Source organism: Gossypium hirsutum, chromosome A13 (assembly GCF_007990345.1).
Source record: "Gossypium hirsutum isolate 1008001.06 chromosome A13, Gossypium_hirsutum_v2.1, whole genome shotgun sequence".
Lineage (NCBI taxonomy): Eukaryota > Viridiplantae > Streptophyta > Magnoliopsida > Malvales > Malvaceae > Gossypium > Gossypium hirsutum.
Genome location: NC_053436.1, coordinates 22,578,700 through 22,585,775, shown reverse-complemented (window position 1 = coordinate 22,585,775; position 7,076 = coordinate 22,578,700). Strand labels below are relative to the sequence as shown.

The following is a 7,076-nucleotide window of genomic DNA, read 5'->3' as shown; positions in this document are numbered from 1 at the left end:
AGGTAACAGTGGCACTGGACCAGAGCCCTTTTCAGATTACAATAAACTGGGCCTTAGCCCCTTATTCAGATAACAGTATGGCCCATAGGCCCATTTCAAAATACATGCAACATCAATAACATATGCAAGCCCATTTGGGGAGACTGCTCAACCCACCAACCACTACACTCCACCCGTACCAGCCCTACACTCCATGTGGGGAATAGCTCAACCCACCCAGCCCAACACTCCACAGTTGCAGCCTTGCTGCTCAGTTAACAGTAAATTGAGGCAAAGCCTCCAGTACGTGGACAAGCCACTTTCAGTACTTCCTCCGTCAATATCCCAATCCCATGCATCAGATAATAACAACATGGCATGCAGTAAATAACAACAGTCAAACATGCATTTAGGTCAATTTAACCCTAGGGGTATTTCGTTAATTTATCTACTAAGGGTAAAACTGTAAATTTTCCACTTTTAAAGGTATTTCAGTAATTTATCTATTTTAAGGTTTTTCATGCATATTCCTACTTTTCACGTGCTAACAGAATCACGTACCGGGGGTTCTTACCGAATTGGGTCCGTTGGCCCATCATTCCAATTTTGGCCCATTAAGCCCAAAAATATCGAGGGCACAGAAATCATGCACTTTGCAGTCCAAATTTTACAGTTTACCAAAAACATTAATCGATTTACCTCACGAGCATTCGCACACTCGCAAATCTACAAAATACCAGTTTTCGGCATTTCGGCTTTTCGACTTTTGCCGATCCAGACTAAGAAAGAGGGTGTTAGTTACACACGTATTTGTGACGATATGCTGACGAGATCCACACACGAACTGCCTACAATTGGATTACTAACACATTAATCTAACTATTCAAATACGAACTACGTATTAACCCTTACAATATTCGGCCAACCACACCTACAGATCATAGTAAGCTTATAAGAAATCAATAAGCAACTCATTAACAAATTTTTGTCAATGTTTACCACATAATCATAATCTCACTACAAGCTGTCTTCCTGAACAACAGTCACTAAATCATTTATAACTGGAGCTACGAAACTCCAAATCAAGTGCTTTTAATTTTACCTGAAAATAGACTCATATATCTTCTATCCATAAAATTTTCAGAATTTTTGGTTTAGCCAATCAATACCAGATTTTTCTTAAAGTTTCCCATGTTTCACTGTTTGACTAATCTGACCACTCTTCATTACGAATCAAATTTCTCATTGTACAAATTCAAAATATGTTCTAGTTTATTTCATTTGAAAATAGGCTCATTAAGATTTAATTACATAATTTATTCAGCTTCTAACTCATCTCCCACAATTTATGGTGATTTTCCAAATTCACGTTACTGCTGCTGTCCCAAGCAGATTTATTACCAAATCACTCTTTCACACATAACTTGCATGCATGTTTTTTTTAAACATGTATATCACCAATAAATCATCACATATCTATGATTTTACTTAAGTATAATCTCCATTTCATCATTTTAAAGCACAACATATTAGCCGATTTTTCCCCTTAGCATCTAAGCACATGCATGCTCATTTGTTTGGCTCAACTTCACATATCTTCCATTTTTCATCAAAAGAACATGAAACAACAACCATTTCCTTCATTTTAATTCATGACCAAATGCTCACAACACAACCAAAAACCAAAATATGCTTCAAAAGTTAAGGTAGTACAAGAAGAACTCATGAACATCAAGATAGAAGCAAACTACCATGAACTTACCTTCAATTTTCTTCCCCAAGTGACCGAACATTCAAGAGTCTCCTCTCCTTTCTCTTCTCTAACTTTAGGCTATGATGAACAAAGATGGACAAAACTTTGTTCTTTTCACCCCTTTTTCTTTTAATAAATTTCATATGTCATCCATTTAATTCTTTAATACAAAAGACATGAAATGCCCATCATGGAACATTTACCTAAACCATTATCATGGAATATTTACCTAACCCATTATCATGGAATATTTACCTAATCCATTATCATGGAACATTTACCTAACCCATTATCAATTTGTACCATGAATTATGGATATCAAGTGCTCATATTGTCTACAACAACATGATGGCTGGCCACTTCATGTAAAATAGGAGGTTTGTCATGCAAATCCTCCTATTTTGCACTCCTATTTATTTGGCCACTTCAATTTAGCCTATAGCATTTTCAAACATTTTCACATAGGTTCTATTTCATAATTTCACTCACAAATGACAAAATCAAAGCATGAAATTTTGCCAACATTCACAGAATTCTCGAAAATTGGGGCGTTACAGGGGAAGATCAAATCCATGTCGTCGCTCGATCATCCTTATATGGAGCATACTCGAGATACCCTGTGGGGACATCTGAAATATGACGGTGAGGGAAGATGCTTGCGTCGCCGTGTTGAGGAGACTGAAGTACCGCGCCAGGCAAGTCACATAAGGCCCGATAAAAATGACTCCCTTTCTATACCGCTCCGTCTGATAGCGAATGGCGAGGGCAATAAAATAGGTGAGGTTGAATACGTACCAATACGCCATGCTCCATAAAAAATAAGGGTCATTAATGTTGACGACGTCGGTACTCTCTCGCCGTCCTGTCAGGGTATGGGCTAGGATGGCGTGTAAGTATCTCAGGGATGGTGCGAGAGCTGATGCCTTGGAGCGGCTAGGATCATAAATGGCCAAAGCAGTAACGAGGGCCTTCCAGCAGTTTAAAAGAGAGTAGTGGACATGGCGATGGAGGCTGTCAAAGTCGTCGTCGTCCATGAACTCCTCCGTGTATAGTCCTAATGTGACTCCAAACTTAGGCATACTCAACTGGCGAACTAAACCGCCGAGACGGAACTGGACCGTTCCAGGATCATCGAATTCTATCATAACAACTTGAAGATGGAAGATCAAACAGAGTTTGAGTGTGAGCTCAAAGTACGTCGGCTCGATGATCTCGAAGAAGAGTCCCAACTGGTCAGTAGTCAGGAGAGCCTGGACAGCGTCAGCGAGTTGGATCTGCTCTAGAGCGGTCCAATCAATGTAACAGCCCATACCTAGGGTTCGGGCCCGTAGTATCTGGAATAGTTCCTCTTGGGGTCCTGGTGGAAATTAAAGGAAGGGGTGCCTAATTTTAGTGGCAGGACCCAAGGAGGATGCTGTTCCTTTTCTCTTCTTCGATGCGGGGACGGCAGTCTTCTTGCCTCTAGTGTTTGTCATAGTGTGCCTGAAAGATAAAATATTTCAATATCATTAAACTAAAAACAAACATAGCATCAAGCAAAACGTATCAAGAAGGTTATAAATAAATCGTGTAACTTTTATTTCGGTATGCCCTAATGCTCACAACTGTAAAAAAAAAACTCACAGTATATGAATCGAAACTAAGTGTATACCAAACTAATTGAAACCATCCAATGCACTTAATAGTGAAGAAAAAGAAAGAAAATCATAACATAATTAACTACTAACCAAACTGAAAACCATCAGAAGAACATATTATTTAGGACAGTAAATGAAATAAAAAATTAGAATAAAAATCAAGCTATTCTATACTTGTTGTTAGAATGAATGTAATAACAATAGACATAAATAAGAAATAATACCAATAATAAAACTAAAGTTAAAAGAATAATAATCAAAAGCAAAAGAATAAAAAAAATAGAGTAAACTAGAGAAGAAAGAAGTTAAAGAATATGAGAACCGATGGTTACTGGTGGTCGGAGGGCTGGCCGGTGGTGCTAGCGTTGGTTGTGTGAGGGTGATGTGGGTTGGCCACGGGCGTGGGCAGTGGGGCCATGGGGCGCACAAAGGTGAGAAGAGAGAAGAGGGGAAAGAGATAAGGGAGAAAATAGAAAAGAAAGGGGAGCTAGGGGTGGCCGGTTGATTAGGGGAAAAGAGATTTCGGCGGCTAGGGTTAGGGTATTTGGGGAAGGAGGTGATGAATAGTGGGGGTTTATATAGATATGGGGGCACACGGCCTTGGGGCACACCCGTGTGTCCTTATTTCAACCTGTGTGTTTCGTGATTTTCAAATTTGGGCGCATCTAGAATTCTGCCCACGTCCGTGTTCCTTGGGCATGTTGGTGCACACAGCCATGTCGCACGACCGTCTCCTGCTTTGTTCACTTCTCCCACGCCCCTGTATACATACACACACCCGTGTTATTTTACAGGTTCGACTACGGGTGGTGTGCACGGGCGTTTCGCACGCCCGTGTTAATTTCTCAGTTTCTACCCAGGCTTATAGACACGGGCGTGTCGCGCGTGTTGTTTTGGCAGGATTGCCCACGGCCATGTCTCATGGCCGTGGCAACATATCGGATCCCGTGTTCTGAGAAAAAATTACTTTATTCTCACACGGCCGTATCGTACAACCGTTTCGCCCCTTGTGGTATGAGCACGGACTAAAACACGCCCATGTGTTTGGCCGTGTGGATTTGGAAAATCTGTGTTCAAGGATTCAGTTAATGATTTAGATGTTAAAAACTAAAATTTTAAAGAAATCAACACTGTTAGTGCTCGGGTTGCCTCACAAGAAGTGCTTATTTATATCTAAGCTCGACTTACCTCAATTTTGTGTGATTACGGTGGATTGAGGAGTTGAAACTCCTCACCTTTGCTATCAATTTTATCAAAATAAGGTCTGAGTCGAGTATTATTTACCTTAAAAGTTTTGAATGCAGTATGTGTTGTCTCAACTGTACCATGTGAGAATATGTTCATTACCGTGAAGGGGGTCGCTCTGTCCGTATTTTCATCTAACAATACTTTGTCCCCAACTTTAATTTTCTTTGTTTCATCCCTATGTTCATTGTGGTGTCGCTTCGATTTTTCGTGTGCTTTTGGTTTCTCCTTGACAGGTGTTCGCCATTCATCTAGTTCATCGACCTGAAATCTTCGTTCTTCATAGATGGGTCATTTGTTGTTACTTGAACATGGCTCATGTATGCTCTTCGAACATGTTTCCTACAAAGAAGGTTGCACCACATGATTAGTATTAGTAGCATGATTTATACAACCACCCTTAATATTTGATGTGTTACTCAAATTACGAGCTTGAAGAGTGATTGTTTTATCACCCACACGAAGTGTGAGTTCACTTGTACCAACATCAATAATGGTTCTAGCAGTTGCTAAAAAGGGTCGTCCTAAAATCAAAGGTATGTTACTATCCTCTTCTATATCTAGAACAACGAAGTCTACTGGGTATATGAATTTATCAGTTTTAACAAGAACATCTTCAATGATACCCCTAGGAAATCTAATAGTTTTATCAGTCAATTGAATGCTCATCCTAGTTTGTTTGGGTTTCCCAAGACCTAGTTGTTTAAACATTTTATAAGGCATAACATTAATGCTCGCCCCTAAATCAGCCAATGTATTATTCACGTTCAAACTACCAATTAAACAAGGAATCATAAAACTCCCTGGACCTTTCAACTTGTTGGGTAGCTTATTCTATAGAATGGCTGAGCAAACTGCGTTCAACTCTACATACGACGCCTCATCCAACTTCCGTTTATTTGCTAAAAGCTCCTTTAAAAATTTAACTGCGTTTGGCATCTACGAAAGAGCTTCAATAAACGGTAAGTTAATATATAATTTCTTTAGTAATTTAAGGAATTTACCAAATTGTTCATCCGTATGGTCTTTCCTTGTCGCATTGGGATATGGTACACGAGGTTTGTACTCTTTACTTGCCGATTTTCGCTTACTGTGGTCCCACTCACCTTTACCTTTACTTACCACAATTCCTTGCCTCGGTTCTGGTTCTAGTTCAACTAACCCTTCTTCATCTTGAATGGTAATCGCATTAAGCTGTTCCCTTGGGTTAGATTCAGTATTACTCGACACGTTACCTTGTGGTCGTTCAGAAATTAGTTTGGCAAGTTGGCCTATCTGAGTTTTGAGCCCTTGGATTGACGCTTATTGATTCTTAAGTGTTGTCTCGGTATTCTAAAAATGAGTTTCTGACACCGAGATAAATTTTGTTAGCATCTCCTCAAGGTTTGGTTTCTTTTCCTGCTGGTAAGGTGGTTGTTGAAAGCTTGAGAAATGTTGTGGCCTTTGATTTCCTTGACCACCCTACGAAAAATTGGGATGGTCCCTCCAACCTGCATTATAAGTGTTACTGTATAGGTTATTTTGAGGTCTAGAATTATTATTACCCATTTATTGAACTTGTTCCTCCTCGGTGCTAGGCTTGAAGGATTGATATTCTGTGTGTACTCCTCCTCCATTTGAATTGCACCTCATCACTGGATGTACTTGAGTAGAACCATACAAACCGTCAATCTTTTTATTTAACAGTTCTACCTGGTTAGATAGCATAGTAATCGCGTCGAGGTTGAAAACACCTGTTTTTTTTGTTGGCTTTGTTCTCATGACTTGCCACTGATAGTTATTTAGTGACATCTCTTCAATAAATTCATAAGCCTCTTCAGGTGTTTTGTTGTTTAAAGTTCCACCGGCGGCTGCGTCGATGAGTTGTCTTGTTGAGGGGTTCACACCATTGTAAAAAGTCTGAACCTGTAACCATAAAGGTAACCCATGGTGAGGTCACCTTCTCAATAAGTCCTTGTATCTCTCCCATGCATCATAAAGAGTTCCTAGATCCATCTGCACAAAAGAAGAGATATCATTCCTCAACTCGGCCGTTTTAGCCAGCAGAAAATATTTAAGTAAAAATTTTTCAATCATTTATTCCCAAATAGTGATTGACCCTCGTGGTAACGAGTTCAACCACTGTTTAGCCTTATTCCTTAATGAAAAGGGAAATAACCGAAGGCGAATGACATCATAAAAAATGCCATTGATTTTAAAAGTGTTTGCCAAATGAGTGTTTGGATCCTTGTGCTGCAAACCATCAAACTGAACAAACTATTGTATCATTTGAATTGTGTTAGGTTTCAGTTCAAAATTATTTGCAGCAATAGTAGGTCTAACTATACTCGATTCGGCTCCTGTTAAAGTAGGTTTAGCATAATCATACATAGTATGAGGAGCAGGATTCTGATTTATTGGATCTGCAGCAACCACAAGAGGAAGCTGATTATTCTGATTTTCAGCCATCTCCTCGGTTGTAT

General features: G+C 39.6%; 1 non-coding gene across 1 annotated transcript; it reads left to right on the top strand.

The window, feature by feature from the left end:
* The first annotated feature begins 6,535 nt into the window (after window positions 1-6,535).
* Window positions 6,536-6,642, top strand: LOC121213107 (small nucleolar RNA R71). The gene has a single exon (XR_005908475.1). It is a non-coding gene; the product is annotated as a small nucleolar RNA R71 (small nucleolar RNA).
* The last annotated feature ends 434 nt before the right edge of the window (window positions 6,643-7,076 follow it).